The following is an 18,077-nucleotide window of genomic DNA, read 5'->3' as shown; positions in this document are numbered from 1 at the left end:
CTCAGTCTTGTCTGAGTTCAATTTCAGGCGGCTGCTCTTCATCCATTCGACGATGGCCTTCATCCCTTCGTGGAAGTTGGTTTTGGCAGTGGTGGGGTCTTTGGTGAGGGAGAGGATCAGCTGGGTGTCGTCGGCGTATGAGACTTTGTTGAGGTCGTGCGATCGGACGATGTTGGCGAGTGGTGTCATGTAGATGTTGAAGAGGGTCGGGCTGAGGGATGATCCTTGGGGTATGCTGCAGGCGATCTCGGTGGCTTCGGCTCAGAATGGAGGGAGGTGTGCTCTCTGGGTTCTGTTGGTGAGGAAGGAGGTGATCCAGTCCAGGGCTTTGTCGTTGATCCCTGCGTTGTAGAGGCGTGTGCGAAGGGTGTGGTGGCAGACGGTGTCGAAGGCGGCTGAGAGGTCCAGGAGGATGAGGACCCCGGTTTTGCCATTGTCCAGCAGGGCCCTGATGTCGTTGGTGGCTGCGATGAGGGCAGTTTCGGTGCTGTGGTTTCTGTGGAATCCGGATTGGGATGAGTCCCATGTGTTGTTCTCTTCAAGGAATTGGGTCAGATGTCTGTTGACGTTATTCTCGATGACTTTCGCCTGGAACGGGAGCAGGGAGATGGGCCGGAAGTTCTTGAGGTTCTTTGGGTTTCTTGAGTAGGGCGTTGATCTCTGCGTGTTTCCAGCTCTCTGGGACGGTGGCGGTCTCGAATGAGCTGTTGAAGATCTTATGGAGTTGGGGTGCGATGATGGAGCTTGCTTTGTTGAAGATGTGATGGGGCAGGGGTCTGATGGTGAGCCGGATTGGATGGTGTTCATGGTCTTGATGGTGTCTTCGTCACTGACGTGGTCCCAGGAGGTCAGGCATCCAGTGTGACTGGGGGGCAGTGGGTCTTGGGTGTCAGCGGCTGTTGAAGAGGTCTGGGAGTTGAAGCTGTTGTGGATGTCTGCGATCTTGCAGTGGAAGAAGGTTGCTAGAGAGTCGCAGAGGTCTTGTGACGGCAGGATGTCATTGGAGCTGGAGCTGGGGTTGGCGAGTTCCTTCATGATGCTGAAGAGCTCTTTGCTGTTGTGCGCGTTGTTGTCGATGCGTTCCTTGAAGGAGGTCCTTTTGGGCGTTTGCATGAGTTGGTGGTGTCTGCGGCTGGTGTTCTTGAGGGCTGCATGGTTGTCAGGTGTTTGCACGTGGCGCCATTTCTTCTCTAGTCTTCTGCAGATCTGCTTCGATGTCTGGAGGTCGACGGTTAACCAGATGGCTCTGCTGTTGGTGCATCTGTTTGAGGGTATCTTGATCGGGCGAGAGTGTTGGCGCAGTTGTTGATCCATTGCCTGAGGTTGTGGGCGGCTGTGTCGTTGTTGGTGTGGTCGGTTGGTGGGTTTCAGGCGAGGGTGGTGATTAGCTGGTCTTTGGTGACCTTGTTCCAGCTCCGGTGGGGGATTCTTTGCTGGTGGTTGTGTGCGGTGGTTTTCATGAAGGAGAAGTGGATGCAGTGGTGGTCGGTCCAGTGGAGTTCGGTGGTGTGGCTGACGGAGACGTGGCTGCTGGTGGAGAAAATGGGGTCGAGCGTGTGTCCGGTGGAGTGGGTGGGTGTTGGGATGAGCTGTTTGAGGCCGAGGTTGTCCAGTAGTGTGGTGGATTTGCTGTTGTTGGTGTTCTCGAGGTGGAAGTTCAAGTCTCAGAGGAGGATGTAATCTGTGGAGGTCAGGGCGTGCGAGCTGACGGCGCCTGTGATGTAGTCGATGAACTGTGCCCAGGATCTAGGGGGTCTGTACACGAGGGTTCCTCTGAGGGTGGTGTTGAGATCAATGTGGATCTGGAAGTGCTGGTGTTCGGTGGTGCTGATGGTGTCTTCGGTGTTGGTTGAGGATCTGTGGGTATTTCTGTGGACGATGGAGATTCCTCCTCCCGGTCTGTTGGTGCCGTTCCTGCGGGTGATCTTGTAGCCATCCGGGATGGCTATGGCAACGTTGGGTGCCATTGAGGTGTTCATCCAGGTCTCTGTCAGGAAAGCAACGTCTGGGGAGGATGAGTGGAGCAGGTCCCAGAGTTCGATGGCGTGCCTATGGACGGAGTGGGTGTTGAGCAGTATACATCTGAGGTGGCTGTTGCCTGCCTTGGTGGGGGGGCCGGATGTGATGGTGAATGGTCCGTGGGGTTGCTGGAAGCAGGCAGTAGATTGGGCGGTGTTGAGTGCGTGGAGGAGGTTGGCGTTGTAGCGGCGTCTGGCGTTGTGGTGCTCACGGGGGCCAGGGGGTCTGGCGCTGGGTGCGGATGGGCACAGACGGACTTGCCTTAGGCGCTGCTTTGGCGAGCCATCGACATGGTCGTCATGTAAGTAGAGGAGGGGGGAGGGGCTTGCGGCTGGGAGGTGGGAGCGGCGCAGGATGCAGCAGGAAAATAATGCAGGATCAGCGTTATGGGCTGCGGGGAAACAGGCAAAAAAAAAACAAGCCAAGGTCCAAAAAGAGCGGGACCTAGCAATGTCCTGTGAGTCTATGCAAATCATGTAATCTCCCTGTGACCATGGACAGCCCCTGAATGCTCTCATGGGTGATAAGCTGTGCTCTATAAAATCTACAAGTTTATTCATCATTTATAGTTCAATGCTTTGATATCCTTGAGACTTGGGAACTGGAGGCAAGCCAGCAGACCCTTAGAATGACTCTGGGTTCAAGTGCTGCAGCCCAGTCCGTTTCACCCAGTCATTGGAACAGCAGGCAGCAGGGCTTCTCAGCACAGTAAGAGAACAGCAAGGCAGCTACACATTGCAGCAGGCTGGCTGCGTAGCAGTCCTTTTAGCAGCACAGTGGTTCTTCTTCCTGATGGAGTGGTCACAGGTCCAGAGGTGTACTGGTTTGTTAGTGCCAGAGGTCCAGTACTTATACCCATGGTTCCTTTGAAGTGGGGGAGACTTCAAAGAAAGCTTCAAGTGCATATAGATTTCCTTCTTCCTGACCTTGCTCCAGCCACACTTCAGGGGGTAATCAATCATTCGGGTGGGGACAGGACACCATCTTCCTCCTATCCTCCTCGGGATGGGCCATCTGCATGTAGATGGCCATGCAAGCACACCTACTCCTCCTTTGTGAGTTATGGTCTGGCAGAAGTGCTAAAAGCTAGCTGTCAACTACCCCAGACGTGTATTTCAGAGACAGGCAGCAGTCACAGAATGGCTAAGCGAGTAAATGTCAACTTTCTAAAAGTCCAAGAAGCCCGGATAAAGTATCCAAGACAACTAAGTGCACTACTACAAGTCACTGAAAGTGTACAACAATTTCAAATACCAATTAGACTAATTCTAAACGTAAACACCATCCTTCATTCAGTAAATTAATGAAACTACAATTCCCATCAGTGACCAAACTTGTCGAAATGTTCATGGACTTTTATTGCCACAGGTTCAAAAAAGAGATGAAGATGAAAAAAACTCAAAATGCTTCATGTCAGCAGGACAATTAATCAAATAATAGCTCCCAATGCATTTTGGGCTCATTTCTAGCCCTTCGTCAGGGGAACCTAAAACATCAGTATAATCACTATGTGGTCACAATATTAACAATAATTACAAATGTAAATTGACTTATAGCGAGGACAGGGCAAGTGAACATAAGACATCAATACGGTCATTTTGGCAGATGTCAATCAGACAGAAAAGATAGGCAAACACAATGAGTATGAGACAGGGCATAAAACACAGTCATTTATATTGCAAAAGAGATAAGAAAATACAATAAGTGTCTTATAACTCATATGGCTCTTGCTTCGAGGTGAGTAGTGTTGGTACCTAATGCAACTCCAAGATGAGTGAAATAACAAAAACAACATGCCTAAATGTGCTCCCGAGCATGCCACCAGCGAGTGAAAAGACCACATACCAATAAGTTAGTGGGAAACAGCAAAAGGGTACCTTCGACAAGCATACTACATTAAATAGCGGAATCAGCAACAGAAAACTGAAAACCAAAGGAGCTGATGCGTCAAACAAATAAACAACCAAGAGGAATCGTCTATAAAATCACAAGGAAATAAGGAGCTTACCGACTGCTCGGTGAGCTTGAAACCCACAAGAGGTTTCTGAATGGCACGGGCGTGGAGAACACAATGTAACGAGTGAATCCGAGTCCAAAAATATTAAGCGTGAGAGGTGATGACGTATCTGTCGTCAGCGACGGTGATAGAAATAGAAATGAGACTGTGCCAAATACCGCGTTATGGGTGCAATCAGTGAATACTAGTGAAGTGAGAAATATCAAACTGCAGTACGTGAAATGAAGTGCATGAAATTGAAATAGATAAAATAAAATAAACGCGATAAACCAAAATTAGGTGAAACATAGTGCATGTGAACTAAAATATTAAGGCAAAACAAGAATAATGTGGTGAGATGCAAATCCATGCAAGGACACTAAGTAAACTCTGCTAACTCAACATAATGACCTTAAAACGTGAGACCCACTGGATATGGTTCACGGAGACCATTTCTCCAAAAGGGCTCAATGATACATGTGTACTTGCCTGTTTTCTGTGATTTTTCTGTTTTCTGTGATTACTTGATGGAGTGTTTTGATAACACCCCATCGACTGTTTGGATCAGAATCAACACATTGAGTCTTTCTCCATTCAAGGTACTTTTTCATCGGGACCTGCATGAGTCCTGTAGCCAGCCTGCCCTCCATCACGGCCGACCTAAACTTTGGTTCTACCCTGGTACAGCGTGACCTCATGTAACCCCTAAGCACTGTTTGACTCTAAGCACTATATTTTGATTTATTCTATAAAAATGTGTGGGTTTTACACAAATACTTTGCATATTGCTTTTTAGATAAGCTGGATTGCTCTGTGCGAAGCTACCTGAGGGTGAGCAGAGGTTGTCTTTTAGTGTGTATCTGCCTTAACCTGACTAGAGTGGTGGTTCCTGCTTGGGCAGTGGGCATACCTCTGCCCCGCAGGCAAATAAATCGGGAAACACCACCCTAAGGCTGTCAGTTCTAACATGTGTCCTCCCCAGCTGAAAGTGGGGAGAGCTTACCCACCTCCCTGGAAGTTCTGCTCACTAAGGTGGAATGAATGAATCAATCAATCATTCCATTTGTAAAGCGCACTACTTACCCGTGAGGGTCTCAAGGCGCTGGGGGGAGGGGAATGCTGCTACTGCTCGAAAAACCAGGTCTTGAGGAGTCTTCTGAAGGTCAGCAGGTCTTGGGTCTGCCGTAGGTGGATGAGGAGGGTGTTCCAGATCTTTACGGCGAGGTGGGAGAATGATCTGTAGTCGGAGGTTGCTCTTCGGATGCGAGGGACTGTGGCGAGGGCGAGGTCAGCGGAGCGTAGCTGGCGTGTGAGGGTGTAGAAGCTGAGTCGTTCGTTGAGGTACACCGGTCCGGTGTTGTGGAGTGCCTTGTGTGCGTGGGTGAGGAGCTTGAAGGTCATCTTCTTGCTGACCGGGAGCCAGTGAAGGTCTCTCTTCAGGTAGGGTGTGATGTGGCTGCGGCAAGGGATGCGGAGCATGCGGAGGGTGTTGAAGAAGGAGGAAGAGATGGCTTTGACCTGCTTTGTCATGGAGAGGGTGGACTCGAGGATTATCCCTAGGTTGCGTGTGTGGTTGGTGGGTGTTGGAGCTATTCCCAGTGCGGTCGGCCACCAGGAGTCATCCCAGGCCAAAGGGGTGGATCCAAGGATGAGGACCTCTGTCTTGTTCGAGTTCAGCTTCAGTCGGCTGTTCCTCATCCATTCGGCGATGGCCTTCATTCCTTCGTGGAGGTTGGTTTTGGTGGTGTAGGGGCCCTTGGTGAGGGAGAGGATCAGTTGGGTGTCATCGGCGTAGGAGATTATGTTGAGGTCGTGGAGTCTGGTGACGTGGGCAATGGATGCCATGTAGATGTTGAACAGCGTTGGGCTGAGGGATGAGCCCTGGGGTACGCCGCAGATGAACTCGGTGGCTTTGGAGCGGAAAGGGGGAGGCGGACGCTCTGTGTTCTGCCGGCAAGGAAGGAGGTGGTCCAGTCCAGGGCCTTCTCTTGGATACCGGCGTTGTGGAGGCGTGTTTGTAGTGTGCGATGGCAGACTGTGTCGAAGGCGGCTGACAGGTCCAGGAGGATGAGGGCCACGGTATGTCCACTGTCTAGCAGGGTTCTGGTGTCATAGGTGGCAGCAATGAGGGCAGTTTTGGTGCTGTGGTTGCTGCGGAACCCGGACTGGGATGGGTCCAGGGTGTTGTTCTCCTCGAGGTAGCGGGTCAGTTGTCTGTTGATGGTCTTCTCAATGACTTTTTCCAGGAACGGGAGCAGGGAGAATGGCCGGAAGTTCTTGAGGTCCTTGGGTCAGGCTTGGGTTTCTTGAGTAAGGCGTTGATCTCGGCGTGCTTCCAGCTCTCCGGGAAGGTTGCTGTCTTGAAGGAGATGTTGATGGCTTTCCAGAGATGGGGTGCGATGGCGGTGCTGGTTTTGTTGAAGATGTGCTGTGGGCAAGGGTCTGACGGAGATCCGGAGTGGATGGTGTTCATGACACACAAACCTCGGAAATCAAGGAAAGTTAAGGCGGTGTGGTTTGATGACCATTGTGCGCAGTCTTTGAAAAGGTTAAAAACTTCACTTGATGCAATACCAAGAGACGTTTGTAAGATCAGGGAAGAGCGACATAACTATAAAACTGCACTTTCTATTAGGAAGAAGGAATTGCAGGATGCGGCATGGGAAAAATTAGACCTGGCTGCAGACACCAAAGATCATAAACTTTTTTGGGACACTGTAAATAGCCCATTCTTGAAGAATGACAATGTCCCTGAATTAACCTCGCATGTCAGTTGTCAGGCCTGGATAGCTCACTTTACTGGGATTTTTAATTCTGATTTTACTACCGTTTTTAATTCCAATGTTTTAACTGATACTTCAACCTGTTTTAAATGGGAGAAATTATTGTTCTCGGTGACACTAAGCGAGGTGATTGTGGCAATTGAAAAGAGTAAGGGGGGGAAAGCCCCGGGCCCAGATGGGGTCCCCGTGGACTTTTTCAAATCTGAGATTGTTTTATGGGCCCCCATTCTAACCCGTTATTTTAATGCTGCAATCGAGGACGAGTTACCAACCTCTTGGGGTCAATCCATCTTAGTACCACTTTTTAAAAAGGGTTCCAGGGCTGAAGCACGAAATTATCGCCCAATTTCACTTTTAGACTCGTCGTTAAAGATTTTGAGTCGTATACTTCTGGTGAGATTAGAGACCTGGGCTGAGGACAATAATGTTCTTTCGCCTATTCAGTTTGGGTTCCGAAGGGGTTTAGGAACTATGGAGCAGTGCGTGAACCTCGAACTTATCATCGGCAAGTACACTAAAGCTAAGGAGGGGAATTTGTTTATGTGCTTTGCCGATTTAAGTTCTGCTTTTGATTTAGTGGAACACGCACTGCTCTGGCCAGTACTACTTGATATGGGCGCACCACCTGAAATCATCCACCTCTTGGCTAGAATGTATGGTAATCTTTCAAGTAAGGTTAGATTTGGAACAAATGGTGAATGCACCCCCCTTTTTAAAATTGGTAGAGGGATCCGACAAGGGTGTGTGCTTGCTCCCCTTTTATTCTCCCTCTTTATAAATCAGGTTGATCAATTTTTACAAGAATTTTATGCTGATGCTCCCATTATCAATGGAAAGCAAATACCCGTCCTACTATATGCGGACGACGCGGTCCTGATTTCCAGGACCGCGAATGGGTTGCAAAAGTTAATTGAGAAGTTTAATATTTTTATCCAGGGCAGAAAGCTTAAAATTAACAAGGATAAGACTATGACTATGACTTGTGGTAAGAAAATAAAGAAAAACAAGTCATTCTTTTTAGATGGGGATAAACTTGAGGCAGTTCGACATTTTTGCTACTTAGGTATCACCTTTTCAGGTGATGGGAGATGGGTAAACGAGCAATCCTGTGTTGGTATGAAGATGACCAGAAATACAAATTGCATCTTCAGATTCGCCTCGAAATTGGGGGGTCGTAGAATCCGTGAGATGATTTCTATCTATAATTCAAGGTGCATGTCCTCTGCCTTGTATGGAGCAGGGATATGGGGATATAATCGTCAGATTGCTCTGTCCATCCAGCAAGAGGAAAACAAGTACCTGAAACGATTATTATGCCTCCCCGCTTCTGCCTCAAACGAAATTACCCACAGAGAGCTAGGCATACATCATGCCGCAGATTTGATTGCATTGCGTCCCTTGTCCCTATGGCGGTCCATATGGGCCAAAGAAGAAACTAGGTTTACCCAGGAAGTTATTTTGGACTGTATCCAACTAGATCGTCATTCGAAAATCCCCTGGTTAGAACATATTCACTCCTGGTATAAGATTCTCTTTGGCCAGGATATTTTTAAAGATATTTTAACAACATCGGTTTTAACAAAGTGTAACCTTAAAACCATTTACTTGGACCATGCAAAAGGGACCAGAACGAAGGAGTATGCAATGCAAAGTACGCTCAAATTATATTTGGAGAACAATCTTAGTACAAGATTCCCACCTTATCTTACATTTGTTAGTATTAATTCTCATCGCTTCGTTTTAGCACGCCTGAGGTTGGGAATAGTCCACCATCTGGTGGCTTTCCCAACCGTAAAAAAACCCGGGTCATGTTTGTGCCCATGCGACGGGAAATCTAAACAGAGTATCTGCCACTTTTTACTTTTTTGTAATTTTTATACTGGTTTTAGGAAGTTTTATTTGAAGCAATTATTTTTAGAAAATAAGATATACAATACAAGAGCCGCAATACAATTGTTGTTTGATTTGGCTTCCCCGAATGTGTGCTATCGCGTGGCCACCTACATTTTAAAGTGCACCTGGCATAGGAAATCAATTATTATATGATCCCCTCGTTCCGTTATCCTCGCTCACCCGTTGGCTATCATATTTTATGACTATCGGTGATTTACTGTTAAGTTACATTATTTGTTGTATATTTATTTCTGTACTGGCATTTGCGCATACTTTCATTACAAACAAATTGCTGCTAAAATGTCTAAACTGAATTAACTCCCCCCTAACAACTATTATTAAAATGTACTTAATGATTTAATTTAACTCTGTACATAAAGTGATATACTTTATTGATTTAACAATATTGGCATGGATAGTGCTGTAATTTTAAATGTTTTTTTATTTAATTTGCATAAATTCGTTTTTTATTGTCTTGATGTATGTTGCTATATGGTTGTACTTGTACATACCGAATAAAGCATTTTGATTGATTGATTGATTGATTGAGTAAGGCGTTGATCTCGGCGTGCTTCCAGCTCTCCGGGAAGGTTGCTGTCTTGAAGGAGATGTTGATGGCTTTCCAGAGATGGGGTGCGATGGCGGTGCTGGTTTTGTTGAAGATGTGCTGTGGGCAAGGGTCTGACGGAGATCCGGAGTGGATGGTGTTCATGATCTTGATGGTGTCGTCGTTGTTGATGTTGGTCCAGGAGAGCAGGCGTTTGGTGCGGGTGGTGGTCGTGGGTGCGGGTGTCTCAGTGGTAGTCGGGGGGTTGTGGTGTTGAAGCAGTTATGGATGTCTGCGATCTTGTGGTTGAAGAAGGTGGCAAGCGAATCGCACAGGTCTTGCGAAGGTGGGATGTCGTTGGTGTTGGAGCTGGGGCTGGAGAGTTCCTTCACGATGTTGAAGAGCTCCTTGCTGTTGTTTGCGAGGTTGTCGATCAGGGTGGTGGAGTTGGTGTCGTTGTTGTTCTCGAGGTGGAAGTTCAGGTCCCCGAGGAGGATGTAGTCCGTGGAGGCGAGGGCGTGTGTGATGACGCAGTCGGCAATGGAGTCGCTGAACTGTGGTCGTGGTCCAGGGGGTCTGTAGATGAGGGTTCCTCTGAGGGTGGTGTTGGGGTAGGTGTGAATCTGGAAGTGCAGGTGTTCAGCGGTGCTGAGGGTGTCGTTGGTGTTGGTCGAGACTCTGAGGGTGTTACTGTGGACGATGGCGATTCCTCCTTCTATTCCTTTGGTGCGGTCCTTGCAGGTGATCTTGTAGCCGTCCGGGATGGCTATGGCAATGTCGGGTGCTGAGGAGGGGTTCATCCAGGTCTCGTCCTGGTGTTCACGGGGGCCAGGGGTTCTGGGGCTGGGCGCGGTCCAGACGCGGACGGGCGCCGACGGGCTTGCCATCAGCCATCAGCATTGGGCAATGTTCTACCGTGAAATCCATTCCCTGTAGGAAGATGGACCACCTTAGCACTTTAGGATTTTCACCTCTCATTTGCATGAGTCATCTACGAGGTCCATGCTCCATCTGAACCAGAAAGTGAGTCCCAAACAGGCAGAGTCTCAGCTTCTTAAGTGTGCAGACCACAGCAAAAGCTTTCCCTTCCCATGGCACTCTGTTCCCAAGGAAGTAACCTTCGGCCAATGAAGGCTGCCAGTTGGTCTAGTCCCTTCTCATTCAGCTATGCTAAGACTGCTCCTATGACATGCTCTGAAATGTCTGTCTGCACAATAAATTCTTTGAAGAAGTCAGGGAACCTGAACACAGGTCCTATGCACATGGCTTCCTTGAGAGAATCAAAGACTATCTGACAAGCTCTGTCCATATAACCAATCTCGGGTGCTTCTTCAAAGTAATTTTGATTAAGGGGGCAAAGATGGTGCTGTAACCCTTAACAAATCATCAGTAATAGCCAGTGAGACCTAGGAAGGCCCTCACATCAGTTTGGGTTTTAAGCGGTTCCTAGGCAATGATAGTTTTGATCTTGTCCTGGAGGGGCTGCACCTTGCCACAACCTACTAGGTGTCCCGAATACACCACGGAACGCTGCCCTATCTGGTAGTTAGTGTCCTTGATGGTCAGGCCTGCCTGTCACAGAACTTTATGCACCTCATGTTGGTGATGCATGTGTTCCTCCTAGCTGAAACTGTAGATAGCGATATTGTCTAACTAGATGACACAGAAAGCCTCCTTGCCTGCCAGGAACCTATTAACCAACCATTGGAAGGTCACAGGGGCATTTTTCAATCCGAAGATCATCATACAGAACTGCTAATGTCCCTCGGGGTCGAGATTACAGACCTCTCTTTGGCCCTTCAGTTAAGGCGATCTGCCAGTACCCTGACCTCAAATAAAAGGTACTGAAGAATTTGGCAGCACCCAACCGATCATTGTGCTTGTCAGCTCTGGGGTTGCGGTGTGCAGGTGATGGCATTGAGACCTCTGTAGTCCATGCAGAGCTGGAGTTCTGGTTTAGTGCCTAGTGGGGCTGCCTTTGAAACCAACACTACGGGGCTGGCCCAGGAACTGTTAGAGCGATCATTCACCCCTAGGGCCAACATCTTAGTGATTTCCTCTTTGATGCAGGCTCTCAACCTGTTGGACAGCCTGCAAGCTTTGTTTTTCACAGGGGGGCTTTCCTCAGTGTCTACATCATTGACACACAAATGTGTGAGTCCAAGGGTGAGGGCGAACAACAGGGCAAACTGTCCCAGCAGATGATAGCACTCGCTTCACTGCTCTGGGGTCAGGGTGGTAGAGAGGATGATACCCTCGAACAACCCATTGTACTTCAGTCGGTTCACATAGAGCACCCTTAGGGGATTCTGAGGTGTCTGAATATCCACCAGGTAGGTGGCCTCCCCCTTCTGCTCCTTGATCTCGTACGGGCCAGTACAGCTGTCCTGAAGAGCCTGGGGCTCAACTGGTTCCAGGAGTCATACCTTCTGGCTAGACTGAAACCAGTGTGGCCTTCTTGTGGTACCAGAGTGTCATCACCTCTTGGCTGGCATCGAGGTTACGTTTAGCTTTCTTCCAGAAGTGGTGCATCTGGTTTTGGAGGCCAGCATGTAATAACCACATCCTGGAGGGGCTTCTGGGGAGATTGCTCCCACCTCTCCTTCACAAGGCTCAGAGGCCTCTTTGCAGGGTTTCCATGGAGGAATGCAAATGGGCTAAACCCTACTCCTTTGTGTGGAACTTTCTGGCAAGCGTGAAGAAGGCATAACAAGAGGAAATCCCACTTACACCTAATGGACTCAGGTCCATAATCACTTCCTGAGGGTCTTTGTCGAATCTTTCAACTAGACTGTTGGTTTGAACTTGTGCATCATGCCACACTCATCCCCTATTGACTTCATGTACACGGACATGAAGTTAGGGCCTCTGTTTGACATGACCTTCTTGGGGAACCTGACTTGGGTAAAGATCCCTATAAAAGTTCTCGCCACCGCTGTTGCAGTCACTGTCCTCAGAGAGATTCCCTCTAGGTAGGGGGTGGCATGGTCCATCGAGACCAGGACAAGCCTGTCCCCAAGGACTATACTGGCTTTCAAAGGACCTATGATGTAGATGCCCACACTCTTTGAAAGGGAGTGCCAATGCCGGGTAATGTTATCAGGGCAGCTTTGCTCATTTTCCCCATTTTACCACTGGCCTGAAAAGGTGGAACAAGACCTGCAGAAGTATTTGAGGCTATTTTCATTTGGGACAAACAAAAGTAGACAAACCTGGCAAAGGTCTTGTCTTTCCATAAATGTCCTGTCAGGGTAATATCGTGGGCCATTTGGACATACGGAGTCGCCCTTGATATGCCCATACTTTTAGCAATCTGTACACTGGGGTACAAACCTCCCTCTCAAAGGAACCCTTCTTCTACGGATTGGACTGAGGACCACTACTTCCTAGGGAATTACTTTGGGGGCCTTTTGAGATTTCCTTGTTTTCAAGCTTTTTTCCCCCATTTTTCTTCTGGTGGGAACCCTGACCGCCTTTGTAGGTGTCGCCCCAAATACTTTTCTGGACACTCTTTTGCTAGCCCACAGGTCCTGGGGTCATTCAGCTTACTGCTGAAAAGGTGCTTGGGCAACTCTGTAAAACAGATAATGAGCCTGTGCTCTCTCATGATTAACTAACATAACTAATTGTAATCACTAACTTTGCTTCCCCCATCCAGCCATTCAGCGCCTTACTGTAATAATCAACAAAATCTACCCAGGATTGGTTTTAGAGCTTCGGGCTGTCCCTGAATCATTGGAGATACTTTTCAGGATTCAGCCCAAATTTGGCAATCAAAATGGCCTTCATAGGAATGCACTTGGTCTGGTCCTCAAACTCTAGAGTTGGAAGCGTGTCCCTCCCAAGTGTAGGCATGTGTTTCCAAAGACAACAGCCCCCCATGTTCCTCTGGAGCCCAGTGAACCTTGAGTGCATCCTCATAAAACAAAAATCATTTATCATTGTCTTCGCTCACCACATAAATCTGCACCAAATCCTTGGGTATATGGAACCTTTTGTCATCTGCCTGTACTGCGTTTGTGCTGCCACCATCAATGCCAAAGTCAGCCTGCCTGCCTGGCCTTGATCTCCAGCTCTTTCAGGCCCAATTCATGAGCCAATAACAGTTTCTTCTTGGCTAAGGCTTGATCCACCTCAGCCCTTTTCGCATTGACTTCGATCTTACCTTTCACCATCTGTAGCTTGAATTCTCTCCTCTCACGTCACTTCCTCATCTCCTCTGGGCATAGACCATGGGCAGAGACACAGCTTCCCATTCTTCCAGAGAGCTGTAATTCAGTTGTGTCCCCCTCAATGCCTGAAGGTATCTATCCATGGGTCCCTCCATCTCATAATGTTCTGAGGTTTAGGCCACTGCCCACAACACCAGGGCCTTCTGGAACTCCTTATAGGTGTCTCCTTGGTAGGTACTCCCATCCTTGTGCAAAAGCCTCGCAACTTGACCACAGTGTAATCGTCCAGATTGTCCATCTTGAAATTCACAGCTCCAGTTGAAGATCCAGCCAGAGGCATGATGTTGAGGTTGAATCAAAAGTGGCAAAGCAAGAAAAAGGAATTGAGTCTGGCTTGAGTGTGGATGGGTAGTGTTAAACTAGCTATTGCATGGCACTGCAGAAACACATGTCCTATCCTCACTGCTGATCACCAATGTTAGAAACCGGGTCTCTAGATGGGAGAGGAGTGCACCCTTGTCAAAGTAAGCACCATGATCCTAGTCAAGGTAAGTCGCAACACAACAGGCTTAACTTAGAAGGCAATGTGTAAAGTATTTGTACAACAAATCCACACTGTTTAGAAAAATAAACTCTGATTATATATAATAGCAAACAACCACAGACAATAGGAATCTTTTAGGCAAAAGTTGTATAGAATCAAAAAGCCAGAAGAGCGATTGGAAGCGACAAGCTCTTCTATGACCTATTGGGTTGCACTAGACCAGGACAAAGTCAAGAGTTCAGGCTGACCGCAAGGGAGCAAAAGCTAGCAGCAGGGACCTTGAATCAGCTGTTGAGAAGTACGTTGATTAACCCTGTGCATAGTACTACGCTTCGCTCACGGAGCACTACTACGTACTACACAAAATGCACGTAGCACAGTGCAAAAACTGTAATACAACACGTAATGTAGCAGCAATATCAACAATACCCACAAATGCTTTGATAAAGCAATTTGACATGCTAAAAAGAATATAACCAATTCAAAAAAGTGAACTGTGAATGAAAATATTAGGCAATGAGAGAGGTGATGATTTTTGGATCCCCCCTAACCTAGGGGGAGGACCAAGCAGATGCCTTGAACACAAAGAGCACAATGCTGGTGAACGATTCAGTGGTGGTCCCTTCCTCCTAGGACCACCCCTAGCACAATTATGGGCAAAAATACAATCCCAACCAAAGGCCCTGCAAAGCATTATGGGACGAGATTAGCAGTGGACAGTGAATATTATAGTGTCCAATATCAAAATAATTCTACAAAGAGCTGCAGTTCAACTAGTCGTTTCTAGATGTCCCTCACGAGTCAAATGCAAAAGAATTGAAACCTTTTCATGAAGCTTTTGCATTTGACTCGTGACAGGCATCTAGTAACGACGAGTGGAACTGCAGCTTGATGTAACAATAATTTCAATGCTTTTGCATTTGACTCCTGAGGGACATCTAGTAACGACTAGTTGACCTGCAGCTCTTTGTAGAATTATTTTGATATTGGATACTATAATATTCACTGCCCACTGCTAATCTTGTCCCATAATGCTTTGCAGGGCCTTTGGTTGGGATTGTATTTTTGCCAATAACTGTGCTTGGAGTGGTCCTCAGAGGACGGGACCACTGCTGAATCGTTCAAGAAGATGTGCTTTTTGTTTTCAAGGCATCTGCTTGGTTCTCTCCCTAGGTTAGGGAGGATCCCAAAATCATCACCTCTCTCACTGCTTGCTAATTTATCATTTTCACTTTTGTGAAATGACTATATGCATTTTAGCATATAAAGACAGAAATACTTATTTTATCATAACTTGCCTTGTGCAAGATGCTGTTTGCAATTATTGCTCAGAGCAGAGAAGCACACAGTGCTATCAGCTATGCAGTTTGAGGAGTAGCTGAACATAGATCAAAGTATACTCCGTGTAGCTACATGTAGTGCTACTATGCAAACTACGCCCAGGGTTAATCTTGATATGGGTGATGTTGCTGTTATGAGGCTGCATAGATCACGCCATGGACGAACTGCACAGGAGTCTACCATGTTTCTGCGCTGAGGTGCCAAGTCTACTACAAACAGCGGCAAGAGTGTGCAGTTTCCGACTCACACTGTGGCAGATATGACAAATCCAGTGCAAACATGTGAGTTTGGGAGTTCAAGCAACTAAAGGTCTCACTCGCAAGGGTCCAGGACTGGGATGGCACCACATGGTAGGGCAGACTCCCAATGCATAGAGTCTAGGCACAGATTCAGGTGGTTCACCTATTTGATATCCCTGAGACTTGGGAAAAAGCCAACAACCCCTTGTATTCACTCTGGATTGAAGTGATGTGGCCCAATCGGTCTCACCCAGTCAGTAGAACAGCAGGCAGGAAGGCAGCTCAGCACATCATGCAGAGATCCGCAAAGCAGCAGACCTATAGCGTAGCAGTCCTTTTAGCAGCAAAATGGTTCTTCTCCCTGGTAGAGTGGTCACAGGTCCAAAAGTCTACTGGTTTGTTAGTGCCAGAGCTCCAGCACTTATACCCAGGAGTGAATTTGAAGTGGGGGAGACTTGAAAGAAAGCTTTGAAGCGCACAGTGGTCCCCTTCTTCCAGACCTCTCTCTAGACACATTACAGGGGGTAATAAATCCCTAGGGTGGGGACAGGATATCATCTTTTCAGGTGTAAGTGTTAGCTCCTCCCTACCATCCTCCTTGGGATGGGCCATCTGCATGCAGATTGCTGCGCAGGCACACCTACTCTTCCTTTGTGTGTTATGGTCTTGTGGGATGCCAGAAGCTACCTGTCACCCACTCCAGAAGTGTATGTCAGAGACAGGCAGCCGGCACCGAATGGCTAAGTGAGTAAATGTCAACCGTCTAAAAGTTGTTAGGTACCACTATAGTCAGCCCCAGTACCAGATCCAGAGGCACGGTAAAGACTAGAATCCTAACAAGGGTTCAGGTAGTATATTCCATATAACATAAACTGCAAAAAATATAGAGTATAGATCACATAGAACAAAACAAAAAAATAAAAGAATGTATACAGTATAAGACTCTTAGCAAGTGATACCCCTACACAAATTCAAAAATATACAAAATGTAATAGGACAATAATATAAAATCAGAAAACAATGGCGCTCTCTAAGTTACACAACAAACATAAAGGCAATAAACAGTGTAAACATAAGGAGTGGCTGAGAAAATTATTACAAATAAGCTGTTTGGACAAAACAAAAAACAAGAATAGCAAATCTTGCATCCTCTTCAATCAAGGCCACATGTAGGCGTCGACGGCGTTTCAACCACATTAAGTGTGAGTGGTCATCATCAGGACAAACAATATTCAATAACGGGGCTTCCAATAGAAAAATGTATTCAATCTCCTTATCGGGAGGAGTACAAGGTAAAAATAGTAGTAATAGACTACAATGGCATGTGGTCCATACTCAATTGCGCAATCTTGACTTCCAGTTTCGGTCCGAGATGCTGGTATGGTCGGCACGGAGCACGCTGCGATGACTTGCTAGTAGTTCTGAGCAGTTACAGCTGTTTTTCCAAAGGACCGCTTACGCATTAATCAGCCCTTTTGAAAGAGAGATTGGATTCCTCTCTAACATTTATCTTGAGTGTATACTTATACATATTATTCTCACTTGCATTTTGCAATTATGAAACGGTCAGAATGCTTTCCGGAGGAGATCACAATCAGCCCCATAATGTTAGAGTCCCCACAGCTACATGTTACTCCCTTCCATTGTCTAAGAGCACACATGGGCAATGCTGAAGTGCCCTGTCCTGTTCATAATTAGTTCGCAAAAGAAATAATAGGTTTATGTGCTTGCTAGCATTCCTCGTCAAAGAAACCTAACAGAAGCAAGTGTTTTTGATATAAGTTAATTGGTGCTATAATGGAGGTGATTTTTGTGGAACGCTTACCACTTCTCTGGCCCCGCCTCTCAAATATCTGTGTGCCTCTAGAGATTACCTATTGTATGCTTCTGCATTTCCATGTGTTGGAATTTAAACTTCAAAATATCATGTACCCTATCCAGGGGTCCATAATGTGAGTAAGGCAGTCTGGAGATGCAGAATGGAGGTAACACGTATTCTATTGTGAAAATTAATTTTACAACCATCACTTCATGCAGCGCTTCCCACCCTCACTGTGCATTCAGCACCTGTAATCTCATCCTCAGGGCCCATTCTGTCCCCTGGACTCCAGAAACTAGGAATCCTCAGAAGCCCTTACCCTCTGAATGCCTAGACTCCATTACTCCATACGATCCAACTTCCTGTCTGTCTGTCTCCCGATTCCAAGACTGCATGTATTGCATGCAATCCCTCTCCAGCGATAACATGATGCTAATATGAGGGGCTCCCACCTAACTTCCAGCCTCAACATCAAGGGATTAGAGGGAAAGGGTGCAGTATGATAAGCTGCCATAGGGTCAGGGGTCTGTTCTATTGCGCCCAAGCTTGCCATGTGGGATGTGTAGATCTTCAGTGCTGGTGAGAGGGGTGGTGAGCAGCACTGCAACACGCCAGTGAACTCCACTCCACCGGTGGCTGGTGGATTTTTTTGCTGAACTCCATGCTCCACGTGGAACACAGAGGGGCAGATTTACAAGCCCCATGCACCACGTTTGCGTCACTT

General features: G+C 47.2%; 1 protein-coding gene across 2 annotated transcripts in view; it reads right to left on the bottom strand.

Annotated features, from left to right (window-relative positions):
• The window catches only part of LOC146839641 (uncharacterized), a 712,826-nt gene that overhangs the window by 326,424 nt on the left and 368,325 nt on the right, over positions 1-18,077 (bottom strand). The gene's annotated exons all lie outside the window — the stretch shown is intronic.

The sequence above is a fragment of the Triturus cristatus genome, chromosome 4_1, assembly GCF_964204655.1.
Source record: "Triturus cristatus chromosome 4_1, aTriCri1.1, whole genome shotgun sequence".
Taxonomy (NCBI): domain Eukaryota; kingdom Metazoa; phylum Chordata; class Amphibia; order Caudata; family Salamandridae; genus Triturus; species Triturus cristatus.
This window is presented reverse-complemented; position numbering and strand designations above follow the sequence as displayed.